The sequence below is a fragment of the Mustela lutreola genome, chromosome 8, assembly GCF_030435805.1.
Source record: "Mustela lutreola isolate mMusLut2 chromosome 8, mMusLut2.pri, whole genome shotgun sequence".
In the NCBI taxonomy this organism is placed as follows: Eukaryota; Metazoa; Chordata; class Mammalia; order Carnivora; family Mustelidae; genus Mustela; species Mustela lutreola.
This window is the reverse complement of record NC_081297.1, coordinates 73219219-73234348: the sequence shown is the minus strand read 5'-3', so window position 1 is coordinate 73234348 and position 15130 is coordinate 73219219. Positions and strand designations below refer to the sequence as shown.

At 34.9% G+C, this 15130-nt stretch overlaps 1 protein-coding gene and 1 pseudogene across 3 annotated transcripts in view; one reads left to right on the top strand and one right to left on the bottom strand.

The window, feature by feature from the left end:
- The window catches only part of LOC131839780 (elongation factor 1-alpha 1-like), a 113829-nt pseudogene extending 98728 nt beyond the window's left edge, over positions 1-15101 (bottom strand).
- CNTN1 (contactin 1) overlaps positions 1-15130 on the top strand; it is a 354959-nt gene that overhangs the window by 150343 nt on the left and 189486 nt on the right. The gene's annotated exons all lie outside the window — the stretch shown is intronic.

Below are 15130 nucleotides of genomic sequence, written 5' to 3'. Positions count from 1 at the left end.
CCTCTACAAGTGTGCTTAGCCAACTGAACCACCCAGGCACCCCAATCTTGTTTTTAATTAAACTTTTTTATTTTGAGGTGATTTTAAATTGACATGCAGTTGCAAAAAAATAATACAGAGCAGTCCCATTTACCCATTTTCTTCCAGTGATAATGTCTTGCAAAACCATAATACAATACCACAACCAGGATCAACATTAATATAGTCAAGATACAGAACATTTCCATCACCACAAGGATTCCTCCTATACCCACATCCATTTCCCTCCCACTGATTCTCTTCTCAAGCTCTGGCAACCACTAATCTCTTTTCCATTTCTATAATTTTGTCATTTCAGGAATATTATGTAAATGGACTTCTATGGTATGTAAATTTAGGGGATTGACTTTTTTTCATTTAGCATAATTCTCTGAAGATTCATCTAAGTTGTGTGTATAAATAGTTTGTTCCTTTTTATCGCTAGTGGTATTTCAGGGTATAGATGTACCACAGTTTGCTTCATAATTCACCTGCAGAAGGATATTTTGACTATTTCCACTTTTTTGGCTATTACATATAAAACTGCTACGAATATTTATTTTTAAGTGTTTGTTTGAAATTGTGTTTGTATTTCTCTGGGACATATATCCAGGAAGGCAACTGCTGGGTCATATTGTAGTTGCGTGTTTAGTTTTTTAACTTCCTCTATTTTTAGAGCCCTTATAATTTAAGTATCCTAGTGCTAGGGTTTATACCAAGGAGTGGCAGTTCTAGGACATAAGGCATATGAATTTTCAACTTCAACAGATTTTTGGCAAACTGGCTTATAAAATCAGGAACAATTTAGTTTCCTAAGTGAGTGTGTTGCTCTTTTCTCACCATCACTTAGTATTTTAAAAATCTTTAAATGTTTGCAAATTGATGGGTGTTTAAGGACATTTTATTATGGTTTTGTTTTACTTGTTCCTATTTTCCAGGGAGATTAATCAACTTTCTAAACATTGATCGACCTTGCACTTTCCATCTTTCAGTTGCCTGGTCAAAATCTCTGCTTACTTTTCTAATTTTTTCCTCTTTCGTCTTTTTCTTTATGGACTAGTGTGGCTTTTTTCATCATATTCTGGACATAAAACTTTGGTAGTTATGTGAATCACAAATAGGTTCCCCTGAGTTCTAGTTTGATGTTTTACTTTGTTTATGGTGTCTTTTGATGAATAAGAAGGTTTTTTTTTTTTAATATAGCCAAATTTGTAAACCCTTTCCATTGTAATTTATGCTTTTATTTTTTAAAGAAATTATTTCCCATCATGATGTCATAAATATATTTCTTTTTTTTTTCTAAAAGTTTTGGGCCACAAATTATTTTCTTTACTAAACTTAAAATTAATGTGAGGGCAGAGTCATTGCTGGTTGGATAATCAGTTGTTCCAGCTTCCACTTATTAAATAATCGATCCTCCCGTAGTACCTACAGGGCTATTTCTATCATTTATCTGGTCTCCTTGTATGGTGGGTCTGTTTCTAGACTTTCTATATTGATCCAGTGATTTGTTGTCCCAACCTGCATTGTTATTAAACTGTCTTAGTTATTGTAATATTATAATAAATCATGGATCTGCTGAAGTAAGGACCCCACCTATTTCTTTTTTTAAATTGTCTTGATTATTCTTGGTTATTTGCTCTTCAACATAAGTTTTTAAATCATCTTATTAAATTCCCTATCAAACTCTGTTGGTATTTTGACAGGAATTGTATTGGTTTATAGATCAATTGGCGAGCAAACTGAAATCTTTAATATATTGAGTTTTCTTATTCTTGGACATTTAACAATATATCTTCATTTAATTAGCAGTTCTTCAAAGTCTTAAAAATTTTGCAATTTCCTTCAGAAGGGTTTCGTACTACTTTTATGAAAAATTTTCCTAAATGTCTAATATTTTTGTTGCTAATGTAGATATTTTTAAAATCGTATTTTAACTGTTTTCTCCTTGTTGTAGGACTGCAACTGATTTTTAGAATTAATCTTATATGAGGAAAAAATTTTAATAAAGATTTTTTAAAAGATTTTATTTATTTATTTGACAGAGAGAGAGAGAGATCACAAGTAGGCAGAGAGGAGAGGGGGAAGCAGGCTACCTGCCAAGCAGAGAGCCCGATGCAGGGCTCGATATCAGGACCCTAAGATCATGACCTGAGCTGAAGGCAGAGGTCTGAGCCACCCAGGTGCCCTAAGATTTTTATTTATTTATTTGTCAGAGAGAGAAAGAGAGAACACAAGCAGAGGGAGTGGCAGGCAGAGAGAGAAGCAGACTCTCACTGAACAGGGAGCCTGATACCGACCGGGCTTGATTCCAGGACCCTGGGGTCATGGAAATTTTAATTAACTAGTATCGAATGATATTCACATCCTAGGATAATGAGTCTTCTTTACTAGAAGTGGAACTAAACTATCAATGTGGCCACCTTTATTTTCAAAGTTTTTTAATACTGTATAATGCTTTTGTAAGGCAAATATAATTATCATCACAGAAGTAAAAAAAACCCTCCAATATAGTTATTATTATATTTTATTTATTTTTTTAAAGATTTTATTTGTTTATTTGACAGACAGAGATCACAAATAGATGGAGAGGCAGGCAGAGAGAGAGAGAGGGAAGCAGGCTCCCTGCTGAGCAGAGAGCCCGATGCGGGACTCGATCCCAGGACCCTGAGATCATGACCTGAGCCGAAGGCAGCGGCTTAACCCACTGAGCCACCCAGGTTCCCGTTATTATTATATTTTAATGTTTATTTGTATACCAAAATATTTTCTATTCAATATGTATGCTGAACATATGTTAGTTATCAGCTTTTCTTTTTTCCCACCTGCTGCAATGAGAGATTTTTCTGCTTCCTCAAGACAGGAGTATAATTGTATAGCTGTAGGATACGTATCATTTTCTTCTTTTAACAAATTCTGATAAAAGACCTTTATGATAATATCATTTTCATGAGTTTAGTATATTTATAAAGGAACTTGTAAATCCAATATGTTTGCCTCTATCCATTATTTTCTTTAAAATTTAGCCTGGATAAATTTGAACTGTGTGAAATGTTTTGAAACCTAAAATTCAAGTGTGCTTTCATTTTCTATCATGATTAGTCATCTGCTTTTAATTTGCTGTAAAAACTGAATTTCACCAAAATAATTGTGAATGTGAGCTTTCTTACTTTGTGACCTTCTTCTCTGAACATCTTGGCATGTTTTCTCTTCAACAGCCTTCACCACTGCCAATCTGTCATTATGCCTAGCATAACACTTACATTTAATTCTCCCACAGTGGACTCACTGAAGTTCAGGAATTTTTATTTTATTATTTTATTTGTTTCATTTTGTTTTACTTTATTAAATTCAAGTTAGTTAACGTATAGTGTATTATTATTTTCAGGGCTAGAATTTAGTGATTCATCAGTAGTGTATAGTACCCACTGCTCATTACTCATTCCTTAATGCCCAGTTGCTCCATTACCCAGTTACTCCATCCCCCCTCTCCATACCCCTCCAGGAACACTATTTGTTCCCTATAGTTAAAAGATTCTTATGGTTTTCCTCCCTCTCTGTTTTTATCTTACCTTATTTTTCCTTCCCTTCCCCTATATTCATCTGTTTTGTTTCTTAAATTTTACATATGAGTGAAATCATATGGTATTTGTCTTTCTCTGACTGACTTATTTCGCTTAGCATAATATACTTCAGTTCTATTCATGTCACTGCAAGTGGCAAGATTTTAGTCTTTTGATGGCTGAGTAATATTCCATTGTGGATATACATATGTATATCACATCTTCATTATCTGTTCATCCATTAATGGACATCTGGGCTTTTTCCATACTTTGGCTATTGTGGACATTGCTACTATAAACATTGGGGTGCATGTGCCCCTTTGAATCACTATCTTTATATGCTTTGGATAAATACCTAGGAGCGTTATTGCTAGATCACAGAGTAGTTTTATTTTTAATTTTCTGAAGAGCCTCCATACTGTTTTACAGAGTGCCTGCATTAGTTTTCATTCCCACCAACAGTGTAAGAGGGTTCCCCTTTCTCTGCATCCTTGCCAACATCTGTTGTTTCCCATGTTGTTGAGTCAATAACTCATTGTGGTTTTGACTTGTTTTTCCTTGAATGCTGAGTGATGTTGAGTATTTTTCTTATGTGTCTTTTAGCCATTTGGATGTCTTTTTTGAAGAAATGTCTGCTCATGTATTCTGCCCATTTCTTAATTGGATTTTTAATTTTTGGGGTGTTGAGTTTAGTAAATTCTTTACAGATTTTATATATTAACTCTTTCCAGATATGTCATTTGCAAATATTTCTCCCATTCCAAAGGCTGCCTTTTAGTTTTGTTGACTCTTTCCTTTGCTGTGCAGAAGCCTTTTATCCTGATGAAATTCCAATAGTTCATTTTTGCTTTTGTTTCCCTTGCTACTGGAAATGTGTCTATCAAGAAGGTGCTATGTCCAAGGTCACAAAGGTTGTTGCCTGTGTCCTCCTCTAGGATTTTGATGGATTCCTGTCTCACATTTAGGTCTTTCATCCATTTTGAATTTATTTTTCTGTATGATTAAGAAAGTGGTCTAGTTCCATTCTTCTGCATGTAGCTGTCCAATTTTCCCAACACTATTTGTTGAAGAGGCTGTCTTTTTTCCATTGGATATTCTTTCCTGCTTTGTGGAAGATTAGTTGACCATAGAGTTGAGGGTCCATTTCTGGGCTCTCTATTCTGTTCCATTGATCTATGTGTCTGTTTTTGTGAGAGTACCTATTGTCTTGAGGACTACAGCTTTGAAATGTAGCTTGAAGTCTGGAATTGTGATGCCTTCAGCTTTGCTTTTTCAGAATTGCTTTGGCTATTTGGAGACTTTTGTGGTTCCACACAAATTTCAGGATTGTTTTCTCTAACTCTGTGGAAAGCGCTGGTGGTATTTTGATAAGGATTGCTTAGAATATGTAGTTTGCTTTGGATAGTATAGACATTTTAACAATATTTTTTCTTCCAATCCATGAGTATGGAATGTTTTTCCATTTGTGTCTTCTTCAACTTCCTTCATAAGGTATTTATAGTTTCCAGAGTACAGGTCTTTTACCTTTTTGGTTAGGTTTATTTTTAGGTATCTTATGGGTTTCAATGCAATTGTAAATGGGATTCATTATTTGATTTCTCTTTCTGTTGCTTCATTATTGGTGTATAGAAATACAACAGACTTTTGTGTGTTGATTTTATATCCTGAGACTTTGCTGAATTTCTGTATCAATTCTAGCCATTTTTCAGTGGAGTCTTTTGGGTTTTCTACATAGAGTATCATGCTGTCTGTGAAGAATGAAAGTTTGACTTCTTTGCTGTTTTAGATGCCTCTTTTTTTTTTCTTTTCCTCTTTTCTTTTTATTTTGGGGGGGTTCTGATTGTTGAGCTAGAATTTCCAATACTATGTTGAACAACAGTGGTAAGAATGTACATCCCTTTCATGTTCCTGATCTTAGGGGAAAATGTCTGTTTTTCCCCACTGAGGATCATCTTACCTGTGGGTCTTCCCTATATGCCTTTTGGATGTTGAAATATGTTCCCTCTACTCCTACTTTGTTGGGGGTTTTTATCAAGATAGACTGATTTTTTGTCAAATGCTTTTTATGCATCTATTGAGAGGGTCATATGGTTCTATCCTTTCTTTTATTAATGTGATGTATCATGTTGATTGATTTATGGGTGTTGAACCACACTTGTAGCCGAGGAATAAATCCCATGTGGTTGTTGTAAATAATCCTTTTTTTTTTTTTTTAAAGACTTTATTTGTTCATTAGAAAGAAAGAGAATACACAAGTGGGGGGAGAGGCAGAGGAAGAGGGAGAAGCAGAGCTGGGAGCCCAACATGGCGCTCGATCCCAGGACCTGGCGATCATGACCTGAGCCAAAGGCAGATGCTCAACTGTCTGAGCCACACAGACACCCCAGTAATCCTTTTACTATACTGTTGGATTAGATTATCTAGTGTCTTGTTGAGAATTTTTGCATCTGTGACCTGCAATTCTTGTTTTTAATGGTGTCTGTCAGGTTTGGGAATCAAGGTAATGCTGGCCTCATAGAATGAGTTTGTATGTTTTTCTTCCATTTCTGATTTTGGAACAATTTCAGAAGAAGAGACACTATTTCCCATTTAAATGTTTTGTAGTTGGGATGCCTGGGTAGCTTAGTCAGTTAAGTGTCTGCCGTTGGCTCAGGTCATGATGCCAGGACCCTGGCATCAAGTTCTGCATTGGGGCTATGGAGCAAGAAGCCCCCTTCTCCCTCTGCCTACCATTTCCCCTGTTGTGCTCTCTTCCTCTCTCTGACAAATACAAAAATAAAATCTTTATTAAAAAAAAAAAATGTTTGGTAGAATTCTTCTGAGAAGCCATCCAGCCCTGGACTCTTTGCTGGGAGATTTTTGATTACAGCTTCAATTTCTTTGCTGGTTATGGGCTTGTGCAGATTTTCTGTTTATTCCTGTTTCAGTTTTGGTAGTTTATATATTTCTAGGAATTTATCCATTTCTTCCCAGTTTTCCTAATTTGTTGACATGCAATTGCTCATAATAATTTTCTTATAATTATATTTCTGCAATGTTGGTTGTGATCTTTTTCATTCATGATTTTATTTATCAGGTCCTTTCTCTTTTCTTTTTGATAAGTTTGACTAGGAGGTTATCAATCTTGTTAATTATTTCAAAGAACTGGCTACTAGTTTTGTTTATCTCTTCTACCTTTTTTAAAAATTTCTGTATCATTGATTTTTGTACTACTCTTTATTATTTCCCTTTTTTTGCTGGATTTAGTCTTTATTTACTGTTCTTTTTCCAGCTCTTTAGGTAAGATTAGGTTCAGTATCTGAGAATTTTCTTGCTTCTTGAGGTTGTATGGCCCCTCTTAGGACTACCTTTGCTACATCCCAAAGGTTTCGGACTATTGTGTTTTCATTTTCATTTGCTTCCATATGTTTTTTAAGTTCTTCTTTAATTTCCTGGTGACCCATTCATTCTTTAGTAGGATATTCTTTAACCTCCTTGTATTTATGGTCCTCCTAAATATTTTCTTGTGGTTGACTTCAAGTTTCATAATATTGTTGTCTGAAAATATGCATGGTATGATCTCAGTCTTTTTGTACCAGTTGAGTCCTGATTTGTGAACCAGTATGTGATCTCTTCTGGAGAATGTTCCATATGCACTTGAAAAGAATGTCCTTTCTGCTGCTTTCAGATAAAATGCTCTGAGTATTTCTGTTAAGTACATCTGGTCCAGTGTGTAATTCAAAGCCCTTATTTCCTTGATCTTCTGTTTAGATGATCTGTCTGTTGCTGTGAGTGGAGTGTTAAAGTCCCCTCCTATTATTGTAATATTATCAAAGAGTTTCTTTAATTTTGTTACTAACTGATTTATATATTTGGCTCCTTCCAAATTAGGGTCATAAATACTTAAAATTGTTGGCTCTTCTTGTTAGATAGACCCCTTTATTGTGATATAATTCCTCCTTCATCTCTTATTATAGTGTCTATTTTATAATATCTAGTTTATCTGATATAAGGATGGCTACTCCGGTTGTCTTTTTTTTGTGTGTGTATTTTATTGTATTTTTTTATAGATTTTTTTTTAATTTCTTATTTTTTTTATAAACATATATTTTTATCCCCAGGGGTACAGGTCTGTGTATTGCCAGGTTTACACACTTCACAGCACTCACCAAAGCACATACCCTCTCCAATGTCCATAACTCCACCCCCCTTCTCCCAACCCCCCTCACCCCAGCAACCCTCAGTTTGTTTTGTGAGATTAAGAGTCACTTATGGTTTGTCTCCCTCCCAATCCCATCTTGCCATTTGCGACAACATGGATGGAACTAGAGCGTATCATGCTTAGCGAAATAAGTCAAGCAGAGAAAGACAACTATCATATGATCTCCCTGATATGAGTAAGTGGTGATGCAACATGGGGGCTTAAGTGGGTAGGAGAAGAATCCGGTTGTCTTTTGATGTCCTTTAGCATGATAAGTTGTTCTTCACCTCTCCCTCACTTTTAGTCTAGAGGTGTCTTTGGGTCTAAAATGAGTCTCTTTTAGGTAGCATATCAGTGGGTCTTCTTTTTTTTTTTTTTAATTAATTTTTTATTTTTTTATAAACATATATTTTTATCCCCAGGGGTACAGGTCTGTGAATCACCAGGTTTACACACTTCACAGCACTCACCAAAGCACATACCCTCCCCAATGTCCATAATCCCATCCCCTTCTCCCAAACCCCCTCCCCCCAGCAACCCTCAGTTTGTTTTGTGAGATTAAGAGTCACTTATGGTTTGTCTCCCTCCCAATTCCATCTTGTTTCATTGATTCTTCTTCTACCCACTTAAGCCCCCATGTTGCATCACCAATGTCTTATGTCTTTTGATTGGAGCCTTTAGTCCATTAACATTCAGAGTAATTATTGAAGGATATGAATTTAGTACCATTGTATTACCTGTGAAGTCACTGTTTCCCTATATTGTCTCTCTTTCTTCCTAGTCTTTGTTTCTTTTGGCCTCACTTTCTGCTCAAAGTCAATATTTCTTGCATGGGAGTTTTAGTGTTTATGAACAACTTCCGTTTTTGTTTGTCTTAGAAACTCTTTATCTCTCCTTCTATTCTGAATGATAACCTTGCTGAGTAAAGTCTTCTTAGATGCATGTTTTTCCCATTTAGTGTGTTGACTATATCATGCCAGTCCTGTGTGGCCTGCCAGGTCTCTGTGGACACATCTGCTGCTAGCCTTATGTGTCTACCCTTTCAGGTTAAACACCTTTTCTCCTGAGCTGCAGAATTCTCTCTTTATCTTTGTATTTTTCAAATTTCACTATGTTATGTCACGATGTTGACCTGTTTTTGTTGATTTTGAGGGGCGTTCTCTCTGCCTCTTGGACTTCAATGTCTATTTCCTTTCCCAGATTAGGGAATTCTTACCTATTATTTGTTAAAATAAACCTTCTGCCCCCTTTTCCTGCTCTTCGTCTTCTGAGACTCCTATGATTCGGATATTATTTCATTGTATGGAATCTCAGATTTCCCTAAGTCTACCTTTTTGTTCTAATAACTTTCTTTACTTCTTCTTTTCAGCTTCATTATTTTACATTATTTTACATAATTTTATCTTTTATACCACTGATTCACTCCTTGCCTTTGTCCATCCTCATTTTTGTGGCCTCCTTGGAACTGCCTCTTGATTGTAGCATGTTTAATTTTGGCCTGACTAGATTTTAGTTCTTTTCTTTCTACAGCAAATGATTCTCTAGAGTATTCTATGCTTTTTCAAGACCAGCTAGTGTCTTTAAAATTGGGTTCTAAATTCTAGTCATACATCTCACTTCTATCTGTATTGATTAAATCCATCTCTGTGAGTACTATCTTCTATATTTTCTTTTGGGTGAATTTCTCCATCTTGTTATTTTGTCCAGAAAAGAAAAGAAGAAAGAAAAAGAAAACAAACACAAAAAACCAATAACAATGACAATAATAACAGCAACAACAAAAAAAAACAGATCCCAAAATAAGAAAGGAAAAACAATTATATATATATATATATATATATATGTAATAAAAATTAAAATGTATAAAAAATAAAAATTAAAAAAATAAAAAATTGAAAAAAAAGAAAGTGAAGAAAAAATAATAAAAAATAAAGAATAAAAGTACAAAGGAGGTTAGATACTATTCTTTCCTAGAGCTAAAGCTTTGCAGCCCTCTCTGATCAATAAACTTGGTGCAAGTGAGTTGTTTGTGCTGGTTTGGGGGAAGGATCTGCTCTAGTGGATATGTGCCTCCAGTGTACAGGGAAGCAGGTTTGGTATAAATGGCTCTGGATTCCACTAGGTTGCTCCCTGAAAGCTTTTAACACTGATGGATAGGATGAATATGGCAGTATCCTTCTCTCTGGCCCTGGAGCTGAAAATTTGTGCCCTCCATTCTTCAGTGAGTCTTCACAGAAGAGCATTCAATCACTCTTGTCTCCCCAGTTTCTATCAGAACCCTGTATTAATCCTGCCCATGTTCCAGCTTTTTTATGTCAGGCACATGACTGAGTTTTAAAATTCCAAATTTTAGGGACTCCTGCAGCATGGACCCCCACCTTTCCTACCAGGGAGTGTCTCACCATGCTTCTGATATTTGTTGAACCCCTCCTAGCAAAGCAGTTGCACAACCCCACAGCAGTTCTCAGTTTATGGCAATACAGAGCAAAAAGCTGGCACCTAGACTTACTGTTACCAGCCATCTTCCATGCTCCTATCCTTGGGAGCAGTGCAGCATTTAGACACCACCTGTTCTTATGAACCAGGGGGATCCTCAAATCATTGATTTGATAATTATCTTGTGACAAGACAAATAGTCCTCTGCCATCTTATCTCTTCTGTCAGGGATATTTAGTAAGCATTTTCTACATCAACTTTTAAAGTTTATACCTTGAGTTTTGCAATTGCTACTGTGCATTCAGTAATTGTTCTAGGTTAACACCCAAAATGGTATGTATGGTCAATTACAGGCTCATGGTGAATTAACAAATGTATCCACAACATCTTGTAGTAATTTTTTAAGTAAAATTTCATTTAACATTGGTCTTTGCTCCAGAATTTTTGTGTGTGTGAAAGAATCAAAGTTAGGAACCTAAACATATTTGAAAATGTTTCTTTTCAATGGAAAGGATCATCTTAATCTTCAGGAAGTTGACATGCTTAGTGCACTTTCCAAGTGTTAATTAGATTTGTTTATGCTATTTAGCTTCTTGTGAGATGTTTTGGACTAATTTTTGAATTCCATGTAAAATTAATAATATTATGCAAATAAAGTCAACATGACTGGGGAGTCTGAAGGGCAGTGAGGTCAGATCTCCCTGCCTTGGTTTTTTAAGAGTTTGATTAGTAACTAAGCTGTGCCTTGGAGGTGGATCATGTGCAAGAGCTAAATCAATATCATGGTTCTTCAAGTTGAGATTTTGAGTATTATGATGACCTCAATTACATATATTAAATCATTTATCAAATATTATACACAGCCCAGTTTGTCCTTTCCTTACAGAATATTCATCAACATCTCTTTTGGAAGAGTAATTATCTAATCAGTATTTTACTTACTAGTACTCCAGAAGACTTTCCTATATCCCTCCTACAATAAAGCAAAGTCCATTTCTTTGGTATATGTTCTCTAGAATCCCTTAACTTAGTTTTAAAAAAAAATCAGAAAACAACAAAGATCTTGCTGCTTGAAGAAATACAAGACATGTGAGTCAAGAAGAAATTAATAGAAGCATTTTAAACTGAACCCAAAATGGTCATTTTTTTTTCTCTGTCCTTTCTTACATATTATGCAAAATGAATCAAGTGATAAAGGTTAGGAACAAGAGTGAAATCAGGAAAGAAGTGAGAAGATTAGGATTGAAGAAGGGACTAATATTAAAACCACAAAATAGCAAGACGTGTTGGGAAACAAAGAAGGAAATTGAAAAACTTACTGAAGTCTGGAATAAGAAAATCCTCCCAGTCTTGTTCTTGATTTCCAATGTATAGGAGTAAAATCCAATCTTCTGTAATAAGAGAGGATAAGAAGACCATAGAGATACATAAGTTTTTCACTATAATCAATCCTACATATATTGTGACTTTTAGATTGAGTACAACTTTATTTCATAGTTTGTTGTACACTTACAGATTTGTGGCAAGTAAAAAATAGGTAACTCTTTAGAAGCAAGTAGTTCTTAATGATAATTATATGCTATATGAAAATAATTAACATTGAGTAAGCTAAATATAAATTACAAAAATATCTGTAATAATACTTTGTTTAAGGGAATTTTTGTTGATTGTTATAAGGAATATATTACTCTATAGAGTATTACAATACAAAGTGTTCTTTTGGGGACAGTTTGCTTGGGGTGATAAATATAAACAAAATGTTATCAACAGAGAAATATGACAGAGTAGCAATAAAGAAAAGGCTAATTATTTAGCTGATACATACTAAGAATACGTATTCATTCAGTAGCTCTTTATTGAGTATCAAGAAATTTAGTACAAACCAGTTATTAGAGGTTGATAGGTCATGTGAGTTCAATGATTTAAGAAGTTTTTTTTTTTTTAGAAAGAGGATTCTCTTTTGCTGAGTTTCTATGGATAGATAGATTTCTTCCTTTCTTCCTAAGTAGAAACAAATAAATTTATTAAGTAAAGCACAGCCATCTTCTTAGTAGTGTTAAATCTCCTGGTTTGAATGTAGGGTACAAACAGATTTTTGTTTAAAAGATATAGAAGTGAAAGTTTTGGAAAAGACAGATTTTAGTCACTAGACAGGATATTTGCAATTGGTGTTCTGGGCAAAAAAGAATTTACTCTTAAGCAAGTAAATGACATAGTGAAAGATTGTGCCTCACTTAAAAACTCCTTTGCTGATCATTTTCAGATAGCCCAACTATTGCTGGCTGAAGAAAGAAATCACTGAAAAGTTTAGTAAAGAGGGCTTTGGGAATATCTCAGGAGTACAAATGATATAAGGAATTGGATTTTATCTTCCTCTGAACTCTGTTTTTAATCCTAGGCTCCATATGTTACTTTCCCTCAGTTCTAGGCTTATATCCTCCTAGGATTATGTCCAGAAAAAAAGAGACAAATTTCTGTTGACTCCAAATAATGGTACTATATTTTGTGCTTGAAATTGAGCCAATTATGTGGCTAAATAAATTATACAGATTTATCAGGTATAGATCATATATCTATCCCTGAATCATAACTCTTATTGATAAAATAATTCAATAATTTAAATTTATGACTGGCTGGGCATAGAACCTATGTATTATTACCCATATCCATATAAATAAGAAATGATGAAGGGTTGTTTTCCAAAGGAAATTTTTTTGTATTATGTGGAGAGAAAGAAAGACAAAGTACACCAAGTGCAATGTAGGTTTTGGAAGATAAAATCAACCCAAACATTTATTTAAGATTGTTATATGACAGCAGTATAGAAATGGATTGGAAGAAAGAAAGCCTGGTGACAGGAAGACCAAATACTATAGCTATAAATTGTATGAACTTGATCTATATAAATTGAAATGGAAAGAACAAAATTTTCAATTTTTAACTTGGTAGAACTTGTTGATTAATTAGCTATTGTTGGTGGTGGTGGTGATGATGATGATGATGAGCTTGATGATCCATTAGCTATTTCAGTATTAAATATTTTCATGGTTACACATGATTTAGAGTTATACTATGGCCCAGAGGTTCCCAAACTTTTTCAAATTACATCACCCTTAATATTTCAGTCAGTTTTATTCATGGCACCCCTACACCAAAGTAAATACCTAACAGATCTATTTAATATGTACTTAAGTCTGAGAAATAATGTGGTTGGGTTTCACTTAAACATTTTTAAACACCCTATGGGACCTCTATTTTGTAAGCCATGGCTATAGCCATTTTATTACAAAAATGGGTCATTAACAGAGCTATCCTACCACCCAGCAGTTGCACTGCTGGGTATTTACCCTAAAGATACATATGTAGTGATCCAAAAGGGCACGTGCACGTGAATGTTTATAGCAGCAATGTCCACAATAGCCCAACCATGGTAAGAGCCTAGATGTCCATCAACAGATGAGTAGATAAAGAAGATGAGGTATATATACACAATGGAATACTATGCAGCCATCAAAAAATGAAATCTTCCCCTTTGCAATGATGTGGATGGAACTAGAGCATATTATGCTAAGTGAAATAAGTTAGAGAAACACAATTACCATATGATCTCACTGATATGAGGAATTTAAGAAATAAGACAGAGGATCCTAGGGGAAGGGAGGGAAAAATGAAACAAGATGAAACCAGAGAGGGAGATGAATAGTAAGAGACTTAATCTGAGGAAACAACCTGAGGTTTGCTGGAGGGAAAGAGGGTGGCCAGGTGATGGACATTGGGGAGGGTATGTGCTATGGTGAGTGCTGTGAGTTATGTAAGACTGATGAATCACAGTCCTGTACCCCTGGAACAAATAATACATTGTATGTTAATTTTTTTTAAAAGGGTAATCAGAAAATCAAAAATAGCTAAGAATTTCACAGTTACTAGTTTGGTAGCATTGTGTATAGATATTACCACATTCATTCATATAGATCTTGTGTAGGCGATTATTATATACCATGTTGTCCAAATTTTGCCCAATTTGAATTCTGATTAATGGGGTCTGATTTGAAAGTAAAATTTGAGGAACCTAATTTCACATATCAGGCATTGGTAGTTGGGGAAAAATGGAATTGTGTTCTGTATATTCAGTTTAGACCATTTGCCTCCTTTGTAAAATGCTATTTATTTTTGGATATGTGAAATTATTTTTTCCCAAGCCAAACTGTATCTAGCTTTTTAAAGATACGTTTCATGAACAATCGTGGTATTTTAGGCAGTACATGGGCAGATGATTGTTAACAGCATACAACTCTCAAACTCCCTTCTTCAATGGACTACCAACATTAGAAAGCTGCTATAAAACCCAATGAAGTCTTCATTTGGCGCTCTGAACAGGGAGAAGTTTAGAGTGAGGGTTGATATTTCACATTTAGCATGTTGTTTAACAACTTTTCACCACCTGACTCTGGCTTTCAGGAAATGAAATGAAAATGGCAGAATTATCAATTTGAAAATCCACGAGCTAAAAAAGGAACTCTTTTGAGAAACACCATCTCAGTGGTGACTCTGTAAAGTCCGGAATGCCTGACATACTGGGAACTATTTCTTGGGGTCAAGCTCCAGCAGGTCTCTGGGTTTAAGGGAGTCAAGTCTCTGTTGAAGGCAGAGAGAAGAGGACATATAAAAATGAATTTTAGTTTTTCCACACCACCAAAGTGTTTGTGCTAAGGTAGCTAAGGAATCCCTCCTCCTGAGAACCAAGAGGAAGTTTCTCAAAACTAGAAGGGAAAGGTATTTTTCCCTTGTATCAGTCTAGCTTTGAAAATGTTCTATTAGTGACATACGCCATTTCCCCCAAAATAATGAAGTACTCTGTGTGCTAAAAAACATACCTTAACAAGAAGTAAAGCAAAATTCTGCATTTTTATAAAACTTGACTAAAAACAGTATT